Raw genomic sequence first — 14,228 nt, forward strand, 5'->3', positions numbered from 1 at the left:
CATATTTAATTGAAGTGAATTTGGTGCAAAAAATGTTCCAACAGACTCCATTGGGAGTCCGATATTTCTTCAGTGCAATCCTTTTTGTTTACAAAGCCCGTACACAAATTCCTATTTCTCTGAACACAGTAGGAATAAACAGGGGGCAGTTTCCTTGCTCATAATTCCTACCTTGCCTTTCCAGCCAACACTCTACCCAAAAGGAGTTCTCTCACTGGACTTCCTCCCAGGGCCACACTACCAGTGCTTCTCTGGGTTTCTCCTGGTTTTACTGGCTGCTTTCTACTTCTCACTCCCAGCTGCAATCTACGCAATGCCCCAGCCTCTGAATTTTCAATAATTTCCCAGGATAACTTCCTCATCTAGGAGTCCCAGTCATGGACAGGATCCCACTTTGCAAGGTGTGTTACAAAAACAGAACCAAGAGGCAGTACCTGATGATGCCTATTGGGAAAAAAATGACTTTATCAATATGAAAGAAATATTTCAGCCTATTTGTTACAAAGTAACCGACCCTACATTAAAATAAGCCAAGGAATGTAACAAAAGAGAATGAAACTGCCAAATTTTAAACTGGTACCTAATAATTTTTGGTATGACGGAGATGAATTCTTTAAAATTAAAAGATGGAATGTTAATTCCCAGGGGAAATATAGAACAATTTATTACTAATACCAGACAACCATGAGAGTATTTCTTTAAATTATGTAAAGATTTACACTCCACTAATATCATAATTCATACTTGGAAAACATGGACTATAGTTCACCACAAACCAGAATTGCATCTTAGAAAATACTTAGGGGGGATGTATATAGGTACATTTCTTAATAAAGATAAATGGGTAGTGAGTATCTTGGGAAAACTGGGTCCTGAATGGTGTTAGAAAGATGTCAGACTGACTTGACCGGGAAGGTTGGACCAGAACTTCAGCTGGCATAAATCAGGTCAGCACAACAATGCAGCCTTACACTAACTGAGATTCTAGCCCAATGATTGTTTTTTTTACTGCCACAAGTGAATATACAGCTATGTCAGGATGACTTTTGAGCCGTTTTTAGTAGGGCTGGTTGAAAATTGTCCATCGAAACAATTTATGATAGAAAATGGGGGGGCGGTGGTTCCCTTTTTATTTTTTTGTTCAAAGCTATTCCTGCTTTCTGCAGAAAAACTCATTTTTTTCCACCAAGACTTTGACCAAAAACCTGAAGTGCATCACTCTCACCCTGGTTGGTCAGGGGGAGCTATGCAACATGGAAGACATAATGGATCCCAGCCCGGACAGCAGAATGGCCTAACAGGACTACATCAGTGCAAACTAGGTGCCTTTTAGTTGGCATGGTCTACATGGGTCAGTTAGAGCACTCTGCAAATCACACCCCCATAGAGCTGTTACCCGCACACTCGAGGGCACCCCACCTTTACCCTTCTGGGTGCTCAAGGCGTAACTCAGTTAATTTAGGCACCCCACTCTTTCCCAGTCCCTAAGGCTCTGGGCAAAAGGCACCTAACCGTACCCAATTCCTAGACCTCAGGGCACCCATACCTAGTTTCTAGGGCTCAGGCCATAATCTTACGTAGGTGTGTGGGGCCTTTTACCAGTGAAAGAACCTTTCACAGTAATATCCTTAACCTCTATTTATTAAGAGTTACCAAAACAGAATACACATGCTAAGCATAACATGCTCACCTCTCCCAATAAGACAGACAAGATTAGATTGGCTGGGGACTCCAGCTTCTGCACAGTATGATTGGCAGGGTGTTGAGGTCTAGCAGCTCTGATCTTGGTCTGTGTCCTGGAGTTAGGTTCCAAAAATCTGTCTTTGGACCTGGTTTATATAGAACTTGAGGCCTGCTTAGCGGTACCTTAACCTGTCATTTTAAACCAAAGTGCTACAAAACAGTATTTTCCCCCAATCCTAGCCCATTACGAAACAATTATTTAACCAATCATACCCCACCATCTTAGTGGATTTAAATCTTGCAAAATTAGTTAAGCAATCGACAAAAAGAATTAAAGATTCGTACAGAGACCATACAGACGAACAATAGAGAAGAAGGGACCACAGGTCAAAACAATAGAAGTATAGATTTCACATTCACAACTGTTGATAAGTGGTTCCTTGCCAGACAGAATGTTATCAAACAAAATTTTCTTTAAACATCTTAAGATCTGTTTCTTTATCTGGTGATGGTGGGTTCTATTAGGACAGGAGTGCCTTCTTAACAGTCCAATATTACATTGTTTTGATGCAATTTGGATGGAATGTGAGGATGTGTCGCTCTGCTTCTTAGTTCATGGCTGCCGCTGCTTACTGCAGAAAAAGGCCTCAGATCTTACAGACCAGTCTACAGCACCATGTTGACAAGTTCTAAATTAGACATAGGCACTGACTCCGTGGGTGCTCTGGGGCTGGAGCATCCATGGAAAAAAAATAGTGGGTGCTCAGCACCCACCCGTGGGCCCCGCTGATGAGCTTCTCCCCCTCCTCCCCAGAGCCCCTTTCCCTCCGCTGATCAGCTGTTCAGTGGTGGGTAGGAGGCACTGGGGGGGGAGAGGGAGGAGCAGGGGCAGGAAGAGGTGGAGCGAGGGCGGGGCACACTCAGGTGGAACGGAGTGGGAACAGGCGGGGTGGGGCAGGGGCAGAGTGAGGGCAGGAAGGGGTGGGAGTTGGGCCTTGAGGGAAGGGATGGAGTGGGGGCGGGGCCTGGGGTGGAGCAGCGGTTAAGCCCCCCTGGGGAAATGAGAAAGTCAGTGCCTGTGAAATTAGATCAAGAGAAAAGGCCAAACACCAACATAAAATATTAGGCCACCAAATATTTGAGGTAGATGCACACAGATCATCCCGTTACAAAACATAATCAATAAGTTCATTGCCTTTGTTCTCTTCCCCCTGTATTCTTTATATTATGGTGGCCCCTTTTAGGGCTGATTGTACTAGACACTGTAATAAAAACAGTCTCTACCCTAAAAAGGACACAATCTAAATTAATCATCAGATGTAACAGATGGATGAAAGAAGCAAATAGCTGGAAGTGAGGGAAGAGGACAAAGTAACAGTAATACAAGTACAGGAACTCCTCACTTAAAGTTGTCCCGATTAACGTTGTTTTGATGTTAAGTTGCTGATCAATTAGGGAACATGCTCGTTTAAAGTTGTAAAATGCTCCCTTCTAACGTCGTTTGGCAGCTGCCTGGTTTGTCCGCTGCTTGCAGGAAGAGCAGCCCATTGCAGCTAGCTGGTGGGTGGTTGGAACCAGGGTGGACCAGCAGCCCCCCTATCAGCTTCCCACTCCCCTAAGTTCCCTATGCAGCAGCTGTCCCTCCCCGCACTGCCATGTGCTGCTCCTGCCCTCTGCCTTGGAGCTGCTCCTAGAGACTCCTGCTTGCTGTACGGGGGGGGAGGGGTGAAAAGGGGGGGCTGTCAGGGTGTATCCCCCTCTCCCCTGCTCCTGCACCCCATTTACCGCATCTTCCATAGTGCAGGGGGGACACAAGATGGATGGAGGGAGCTTCTAGGCAGTAGCTGCGGGTCTCAGGTCTCAGCAAGCTGATTTAATTAACAAGGCAACTGTACTTAAGCCTGGGGTCAGCTACTTAAAGGGGAAATGCACATTTTTTCTCTCACACACAGGGTATGTGTGTCTGTATGCCCTCCCTCCTTTCCTGCTACCTTGTAGAGTGTTGTGAGAGTTAACCCTTGAGGGCTCAGTCAATGGCTAGTTCATTTAGCAGTAAAGCATTCCCTGGGAAATATCCCACTCTCTGACTCCTCCCCCTCAACCAAGCTTCACAATCATCACTGTGTACCAATATTAATTTATTTGTTTAAAACTTATATTCTGTGTGTGTGTGTGTGTGTGTGTGTGTGTGTGTGTGTGTGTGTGTATATATATATAGAGAGAGATAAATATAGTCTTTTGTCTGGTGAAAAAAATTTCCCTGGAACCTAACCCCCTCATTTACATTAAGTCTTATGGGGAAATTGGATTCGCTTAACATCGTTTCGCTTAAAGTCGCATTTTCCAGGAACATAACTACAACGTTAAGGGAGGAGTTCCTGTACACTTTCACGTAGATTAGCTGTAAGCACAATACAGTGGGACTCCTGCCTACCATTTATCTCATCTGACAGTGTTCTTCAGGCAACATGGCAGAAGTGAGTCAAGATAAACAGAAAAAAAATGTGTTACATTATATGTTTGTTAAAAATGCCAATAAATAGTTTTAAAGAAGAAAATATGCATTTTGGCAAGATAGTCATTGGGTCAATTAAATTGGCCTACATACTGTTGACTTGTGGATTTACTCTATACACCTCTACCCCGCTATAATGCAACCCGATATAACACAGGTTCACATATAGCACGGTAGCAGTGGAGCTCCAGTGGTGTTTTAAAGGGTCCGGGGCTCTGGCTGCTGTGGGGAGCCCAGGGCCCTTGAAATCACCACTGGAGCCCTCCCTATGGCAGCAGGGCTCGCTGGCGATTTCAAGGGCCCAGGCTCCCTGCAGCGGCTGGAGCCCAGAATTCTTTAAATCACCGCTGGAGCCCTGCCGCTGCTACCCCAGAGCCGCAGCAGCAGGGCTCTGCCGGAGATTTAAAGGGCCTGGGGCTCCCCTTGTCTGATGCCCGGGGCTCTTTAAATCACCACTGTAGCCCTGCCACCGCTACCCCGTTATAACGGCATTTCACCTATAACATGGTAGGGATTTTTGGCTCCCCATGACCACATTATCTCGGGGTAGAGGTATATTTATCAAGTGTGTGTGTTTTTGAATATGGAGAGATGTTTGATCTCATGGGTCAAATTACTACTGAGGGCCTGATCTTGTAGTCATGTTGTGTGTGGCACCTATATGTACTTTCATAGGGGTTCTCTGTGTGAACTGGCTTCAGGATTGACCCCTAATTTGCAGCCTTTTAGAGTCAAGTTGTCAAATGAGGACTTTGGGGCTCAGTTGAATAGCTAAGAAGATCTTCTGTGTTCAGATGATTTTCATCTTCAATAACATTACTTTTCTTTAGACATTTATAGATTTATCAAATTATCAGTCTAGAAATTGTGCTGAGTCAATAAGTAATAGAGTGTTGAGGCTGGAGAAACTTATTACACTAAGCCTAGTTCTAAAGTATTAGAAAATATACCTTATAGTGATAGACTCAAGAAGCTCATCTTGCTTATCTTAACAAAAAGATGGTTTAGGGGTGACTTGATTACAGTCTATAAATACCGAAATACTGAAGAAATATTTAATAATGGGCTCTTCAGTCTAGGGAGGTATAAGTTGAAGCTAGATAAAGTCAAACTGGAAATGAGGCATTATTTTTTAACATTGAGAGTATTTAACCATTGAAACAATTTGCTAACGGTTGTGGTAGATTCTACATCTCTGAAAATTTTTAAAACAAGAGTGGATGTTTTCCTAAAAGAGGGGTTTTAGGAATTCTGGGGAAGTTCCATGGCTTGTGTTGTACAGGAGATCAGACTAGATGATCACAATGGTCCCTTCTGGCCTTGGAATCTGAGATGAGTACATTTGTAGTAGGAAATTGTGCCTAGAAATTACACATGTTTTGTGGTCAAAAGAAATTGACAGCTTGTGTGTGTGTGTGTGGTTTGAATGGGCTTGTAAGATAATGATTTTTCTAATGTTTGAGTTGGTGGTTAAAGTGGCATAAGCATCTACAGTACTGGTGACATTCCAGAGAAATTACAATAGTTGAAAAAATTATCTACATATTTGGGGTTTAATGTGTGATAATTTTGTGTTTGTATGAAGGGAAAAGCTTGGCTATTGAATACCACTTGGGAAAGTAATATTGAATTGACATTCGTAGTAATTAAGTTATTTGTCTAAAAGTTCTAAGTTTTAACTTTTCAAGTAGTTTGAACTATCAAAGGCAGGAACATAATTGCATTGGCATATATATTTGATTGGAAATTGATGAGGATCTGTATTTCAGGCTCTAGAGTTTCATATTCTTTTAATTCTATTTTGGCTAATAAAACTTACAATTTTACAATAGCTCTCTAGTTTGTACTTTAGCTAAAGACCACAGCTCTAAAGAGTGGTGAGAAATGTAATGGATTAATTAAAATTACTTAATCAACATGTGTTTTATAATGGATCTTTCTCACATTGCATAGTGAGGACTTTTCCGACAATGGATTTTGAGGTTTCTATGTTATTCATTGTAAATAAATTTCCAGTCTTCTATAAACTTCATGAAAATAAAAAACTTGGAGTGTTTGAAATAATGAGAAATAAATTAATATAAAGTTTTGTGAAATTTTTTTCCAAAATGTTGTACCTAGCCATGAATTACAGATCTGAATATGTTCTGTTATTCATATGTGTTCCAGAGCTATTGGTATTTGAAAAAGTTAATCTGAATTTGGGTTGGGGGTCTAGGTCTTGATCTAAAGTCCATTGAAGTCAGTGGACAGATTTCCATTGATTTTAATGGTCAGGCCACTCCAGCCCATCATGCTCATTATGCTATGTGGTGGATTCTCCATCTCCTTGATGTCTTCAAACCAATATTGGTTGCCTTTCTGCAAGACATGCTTTAGTCAAACAAGTTAGTGGGCTCAGTACAGGAGGAACTGGATGAAGTTCTACGGGCTGTGTTATGCAGGAGATCATATTAGATCAGTGGTTCTCAAACTTTTGTACTGGGGACCCCTTTCACATAGCAAGCCTCTGAGTGTGACCCCCCTTATAAATTAAAAACACTTAAATATATTTAACACCATTATAAATGCTGGTGGCAAAGCAGGGTTTGGGGTGGAGGCTGACAGCTCGCGACCCACCCCATGTAATAACCTCACGACACCCTGAGGGGTCCCAACCCCCAGTTTGAGAACCCCTGTATTAGATTATCTAATGGTCCCGTCTTGCCTCAAAATCAATTAATATGTTTTCCCAGAAGATGCTGAACTTAATTTCTGAGATTTTTTTTGATGTTATGCCTTCAAAATGTTACCTTCTCCAAAATTGTAAAACTGTGGTATTGGTGATAAAATCATAGAGAAATACAGTTCTGATTTTTATTTATGGACCTGGAACTAATTCAAGTTGTAATTTATTACAACTGGTATCACTCATAACCACAGAAAAAATACCCAGATGATCCGTTTGGTACCGATGATGACTGAAGGAAATTTATATTGTGACCTGTGCATTTTTGGGAGAAGACTGCTTTAGATCACAGTCATGTGCAACTGGGCAAACTAATGGTGTCTTAAACATAGACACAGTGTAATAAAATAAAAACTAAGTTGCATTTTGCAATAAGAAGACATCAAGGGATGCCTTCAAAGATCCATTCCTGGAGTTTCTGGTTTTATCAGGGAATTTGGTCTCTCTGGTTCAGTGCCTAGTAAAAATAGTTCAGCTTTAATAAAGCACAGATGTTGACATATTCACTCACCTTCATCATTGCATGGATGCATTTCATACTGAATTTCACCTAAGGAATTTTAGACTTTAAAGATAATAATCAAAAACACCTCTGGCTTCCCATTGGGATTATTGCTGTTTTTTCAGATCAAAGATGCCCCATCAACATAATGACTTAAGAAGGAAAGTTATGATTTTTTTTACTTACTAATGAAAAGATTAATGTGGCTTAACTATAGTAATTTTAGCATCTCTTTTCCTTGCCCTTGTTTAGCATTTGTGTCCTTAGAACATACTTTTGCAATTCTTTCCTAAAGTCCTTCTTTGTCTCATGCTATCAGCAAGAGTAGTCATCTATAACAAAGTTAGGATTCTGTTTCAATATAATTAAATATATTTCCTTGCTGAATACATTCCAAGCATTCCTTGAAATTGCTTCCTTTTTTTTTTCAGTATGGAAATCCAGATATGGTTAAATTTCAAACAGTGACATTACTGCACAGTCCACTACATTATTTCCAATGATGCATCAGATTTGGAAATTTCCTCAGCTGGCTCCAAGGGCTAAGGGGCAAGTTTTCAAAATAGCGTGCAGGAGGTACACCCACAAAATCTGTATAATGGCTAACAGATTTTGACCTTCACTTTGAAGATTTGCCCCCCCCCTTTTTTTTACTGAGCATGCTCCATAGACCATAATAGATTAACACTGATTAAAAATAAACCCCTTTAGAAAGTCTGTTGCTCTTAGAAGGGAGAATGATTCAGTATGGTTACTGTAATGGACAAGTCAGTGTGAGATGGTTGAAAAGATGAAAGGGTTTATTATTCACCTCTTGAATCATGGGGGATTTAGGCACTTAACTCTCTTTACTATTAATCCCTTGCAATCCCCACACACTGAGTTAGAGGGAATCCCCATAAGGCTGTGGAATAATAGAATAAATACAATGTTAATTACTCTGTGTGTGTGTGGCCATAGAAGTCAGGCTATAGTGGTAAATTAGACATTGATAGAAGAAAAAAAGTGGGCGGGTGGGGAGAAAGGTCATGAAAAGTATGTGCTGCTATTGTTATCTCTGGACAACAGATATTGGGTGAAACTTGGGGAAACCGTTTTTGGACACAACATATCAAATATGTCTCACGAATTTACAGTCTTCTCTCTCCACTGGCTATTTATATAAGGCCATTCCTGGATAGAGCTAAAATGTCTGATGCCACTAGTAGTACTTAATATGGAGTTTGAGGTGGCGAGCCAGCTGTTATCTTTCTGTTCCTTGCAGGAGTTTGATTAGCATCTCTAAGAGTGTGTAGCTAACTTTTGATAAGGTCATCACCATGGTCTCTGAGCACCCTGCCTCTGTTGCTCGTTTTTTTTGGTCAATATTAGGGGATTCCACTGATTGTTGTTTGGCTCTTTAAAGATGTTTGTTGCAGAACTGGGTTTTGAGACCTATGAAATCCAGAGTCCCTGAGGCCCTCAGTTTATGAGACAGTCTCCAAGTTGTGGGATCTGTTGCCGTCTGACCACGTTGATCGGAGAGGGTGAGGAGAGGATAGATTGAGAAGCTCTGTGAGAGAAGAGATGAAGATGGGCCTCTCTCCAAGAATAGGCTTGCTGGGGGCCTCCAAAGTTTTAAAGTCAACCATGTTTTTTGGCAGTTGCTACTGCTCGTAGCTAAACACCTGTAAGCCCATGGTCAGCAGTTGGAGAGAGGGATGAAGTTGGCTGCCCTATCAAAGTATAATTGAGAAGACACTCTGTGACTGGAGCCATGGAGAGGCTTTAACAGGTATAGTGTCATTACCAGACTGGAAGCAATAGTTTGCATGTTTGTGTATATGATTCCTGATCTGGCTGGGAGTAGCCTCCACAAATAGCCCAGCATCGAAGATTCCTACTCTGATTAGGAATAGATTGCACAAGATGGCTATATGTGGACTCAGCCAAAATGAGCGCACATTAATCCTGCTGCTGCAAAATATGCATGTGCCCATTTGAGTCAGTTATGCCAGAATTTGGCCTATATGTTCCCAGACACAAACTACATTAATATGGAGTTATGGTTGAGAGCACAGATCAGTAATTTAGGGTAAAATACATTACAGGAATGTTGTAATTATCCAAAAGCAGAGCATTATAGGCCCAGGAAATTCAGAATTAAAGTTAAACTTGAAAGGAAGCCAAACAGGTTAAAATATGGGAATGCACAGTTAAGGGCACTGACTGGAGAGATGCCATCAGTAACCATATGATTATGATTAGTCCCTAAATCCCAGATTAGATTAAACTGATTTTTAAAAATACACCAGATTCTTCCCCCCTGCCCACTATATCATTGGATTTCTTCCAAGAACAATGGGAGAGAGATGGTCTTTTCAAAATGGCCACCACCTGGAGACTACAGTGGCTTCAGTCCCATTAACAACAATGAAAGATGGCAGCCATGTATAAAGAGGACAGTTTTTCATGGAGTTAATGGTGGTAGATCACTATTTGTCAGCAGGTGCTGAAGTAGAAACTTTCAGTTCTGAAGAATAAGGTGCGGAGGGAGAAGGAGAAAAGGCAGGAATCCTAAATACATTATTGAAATGTAGCCTATGACCAGGATTCCAGTGAATTGTAACACTATGAGACATTTGAAGGGTCTCTTTTGTTTTCCTGTTAACATTCGGGACAAAAATGGTCTGGTAGAGGATGCAAAATTTCTTAAAGGACCCAGTTTTACTTATTTTTAACTCAAACCGATTAACAGATTTACTTATATATTCTCAGAAAATTCATTCTGTTCTCAATAAGTGCTTATAATTTTGGGGAGGATATGCTGAATTCTTCATATATAACAAAGTGGCTAAATTACTGCTTTAAATGCAAACCTCAAGTTTCTTAACCTTAACTATGGGACCATGAAAAGCACTTTCATAATATTGTACTCATAGATAAAGGAGGTTTAAGTCCTCATTCTCCTGGTCAGTCAGTATATTGACTCCCTTCTTGCATTTTTGCTAACACTTTTATTGTAGACTTCATGAAAAATTAAAATGAAATACAGAAGTTGGGTCCTGATACTACTTCTATTGAAATCATGTTATAGTTCAACCTCTCCTCTCAATGCAGCCTGTAGTTGGGCTTGGGGCATTCACTGTTGTAGGAGATGCTTGATGGAGAAACCACATCCAGAAAGCTGTGACAGAGCAATCAAGTGCCATTCTCTGTTGGTTTTGATGTTGCAAATCAGACTCTTGGTGCAGTATTTTGCTTACTTTATTTTGTTCAAAGTATTTTCTTTACACCAGTAAAACTCTACCAAGTTTCAGTGGTGTTGCAGCTGTGAGAGAATGTACCCATGTCCACACCCCACATACTATTGTAATAATCTTTGTACAACTTATGCCTTGTGAGGTATTGTCCTGATAAAATGTGAAACAACATTTTATGTATATGTGAAGTTATAAGATTCCACTGTATGGTGCTATTAAGACATGTTCCAAACTGAGGCTGGCAAACAGATCTGTCTGTTCTTCATTTGCATTTAAGCAGTAAATAGAAGGGAAGGGAAACAAAGGATGCTCACAAAAGTGAGGGAAAAGCAGCAGGGAACATCCTTCCATATAGATGCTTTTTCTCCCGAATCCCAGCTGGAAATGTTTTTCAAGAGGGGAACTGACACTATAAAAAGGAGTAATAAACACCCCAAGCTCTCCTCCCGCCCTGCCCATCCCATTCACAGCACCAGAAGTGACAAAGAAAACATTTGTCAAACTCTGAGAGAAGGGGTCCTGACCTACAGGGTTTGGTCAGTATGACTGCTGAAAGCATGTGGAGAGAAGCTTTGCTTGAATCTGATATAATTTGTTAAGTTAGGCACCAATAACATTTTAAATGTTTCTTGTAACCATTTATGACGTTTATGCCTCATGACTTGTACTCACGTAAAATCTATCTTTTTGTAGTTAACGCACTTGTTTTATTGTTTTATCTAACCATGTGTTTGGGAAATGCAGTTTAAGGTGGCAAGTTGTGTGCATATTATTTCTATTGAAGAAACAAAGGACTTCATATAAACTTGTATTGTCCAGAGAGGGCTGGGCAGTACAGGACATACCTTTCTGGGGGAAAATCTCAGACTTGGAGTATGTTGGGGTCACCCTGAAATATAACCAAGGCTGGTAAGAGCCAAGGCATAGCTGGCAGGCTGCAGCACACACACAGACGTACGTGGAAGTGACGTACATGCTGGAGGCTGTTTGTGAGCAGTCCAGGCTAGAGGCCACAACAGCAAAGCATTGTAAAGGGCATGCTAGGTTATAGGCAGGGCTGACACAGCTACTCATTAGCGTGGATTTTACCCTGGTATGTCACGGCATCTGAGTCACCTCAGGATGGGATACAAAGATAAAATGTTGGGAGTCACAAAGTATAACTGGGTTCAAAAAAGTATTAAATAAGCTCATGGAGGATAGGATACAGAGATAAAATTTCTTGACACCATTAATGACTTCTTGGAGAAGCTAGTCCTAGAACACACAAGGGAAGAGGCAATCATTTATTTACTCATAAGTGGCACATAGGATCTGGTCCAAGAAGTGAATATAGCTGAACTGCTAAGTTATAGCGACCATAATGTAATTAAATTTAACATCTTTGTAGGGGTAAAAAACAAAGAAACCCACCACAGTAGCATTTAACTTTAAAAAGGGGAACTACACAAAAATGAGGAGGCTAGTTAAATGGAAAATAAAAGGAACAGTCACAAGAGTGAAATGCCTGCAAGCTGCATGGAGACTTTTTTCAAACACCATAACAGAGGTTCAAACTATGTGCATACCCCAAATTAAAAAACCCAAGAGGACCAAAAAAATGCCACCATGGCTAAACAACAGGGTAAGACAGGCAGTTAGACAAAAAGCCATTTTTATAAAAATGTCAAATAAAATCCTTCTGAGGAAAACAGAAAGGAGCATAATCTCTGGCAAATCAAGTGTAAAAGTATAATTAGGCAGGCCAACAAAGAATCTGAAGAGCAACTAGCAAAAAAGACACAAACTAAACAGCATTTTTTTTAAAGTACATCAGAAGCAGGAAGCCTGCCAAACAATCAGTGGGGCCACTGGTCAGTCAGATTGCTAAAGGAGCATTTAAGGAAGACAAGGCTGTTGCAGAGAAGCTAAATGAATTCTTTGCATCAGTCTTCACTGCAGAGAATGTGAGAGAGATCCCCTCCCTGAGCCATTCTTTTTAGATGACAAATCTGAGGAACTGTCCCAGATTGAGATGTAAATAGAGGAGGTTTTAGAAAAAATTGATAAATTAAACAGTAATAAGTCACCAGGACCACTTATCCCATGACTGGCAATTACAGGCTGGTAAACCTAACTTCAGTACCAAGCAAATTGGTTGAAACTATAGTAAAGAACAGAATTATGACACATAGATGAACATGATATATTGGGGAAGAGTCAACATGGCTTTTGTGAAGGGAAATCATGCCTCACAGATCTATTAGAATTCTTTTTTTGGAGGGAGGGTGTCAATAAATATGTGGATCAGGGTAATCCAGTGGCTATAGTGAATGTGGACTTTCTGAAAGCCTTTGACAAGGCCCTTCACTAAAGGCCTTTAAGCAAAGTAAGCAGTCATGGGATAAGCAGGAAGGTCCTCTCATAGCTCAATAACTGGTTAAAAGATAGGAAACAAAGGGTAGAAAGAAATGGTCAGTTTCTTCTGTATGGGGACCAGTGCTGTTCAACATATTCATAAATGATCTGGAAAAAGGGATAAACAGTGAGGTAAATTTGCAGTTGATACAAAATTACTCAAGATAGTTAAGTCCAAAGCAGACTGCGAAGAGTTACAAAGGGATCTTACAAAACTGAGTGACTGGGCAACAAAATGGCAGATGAAATTCAGTGTTGATCAATGCAAAGTAATACACATTATAAAACATAATCCCAACTATATATACAAAATGATGGGGTATATATTAGAATAATACATTATTAGGATTGGAAGGGACCTCAGGAGATCATCTAGTCCAACCCCCTGCTTAAAGTAGGACCAATCCCCAAATGGCCCCCTCAAGGATTGAACACACAATCCTAGGTTTAGCAGGCCAATGCTCAAACCACTGAGCTATCTGTCTCCCCCTAGCTGTTACCATGCAAAAATGAGATCTTGGGAGTCATTGTGAATAGTTCTCTGAAAACATCTGCTCAATGTGCAGCAGCAGTCAAAAAAGCTAACAATTTTAGGAACCACTAGTAAAGGATAGATAATAAGACAGAAAATATCATAATGCCAATATATAAAGCCACGATACACCCACACCTTGAATACTGTGTGCAGTTCTGGTTACACCATTGAAAAAAAGATATATTAGAATTGGAAAAGGTACAGAGAAAGGCAACAAAAATTATAAGGGGTATGGAACAGCTTCCATACAAGGAGCAATTAAAAAGTCTGGGGCTGTTCAGCTTACAAAGGAGATGACTAAGGGGGTGAGGGGAATGACAGAAGTCTATAAAATCATGAATGGTGTAGAGAAAGTGAACAGGGAAGTGTTATTTACTCCTTAACGTAACACAAGAACCAAGGGCCACTCAATGAAATTAATAAGCAGCAGGTTTAAAACAAACATAAGGAAGTATTTCACACAACACACAGCCAGCCTGTGGAACTCATTGCCAGGGGATATTGTGAGGCCAAAAGTATAACTGGGTTCAAAAAAGAATTAGATAAGTTCAAGGAGGATAGGTCCATCAGTGGCTATTATCCAAGATGCTCAAAGACACAACCCCATGCTGTGGGTGTTCCTAAAT

This window comes from Mauremys reevesii, linkage group 1 (assembly GCF_016161935.1).
Source record: "Mauremys reevesii isolate NIE-2019 linkage group 1, ASM1616193v1, whole genome shotgun sequence".
Taxonomy (NCBI): domain Eukaryota; kingdom Metazoa; phylum Chordata; order Testudines; family Geoemydidae; genus Mauremys; species Mauremys reevesii.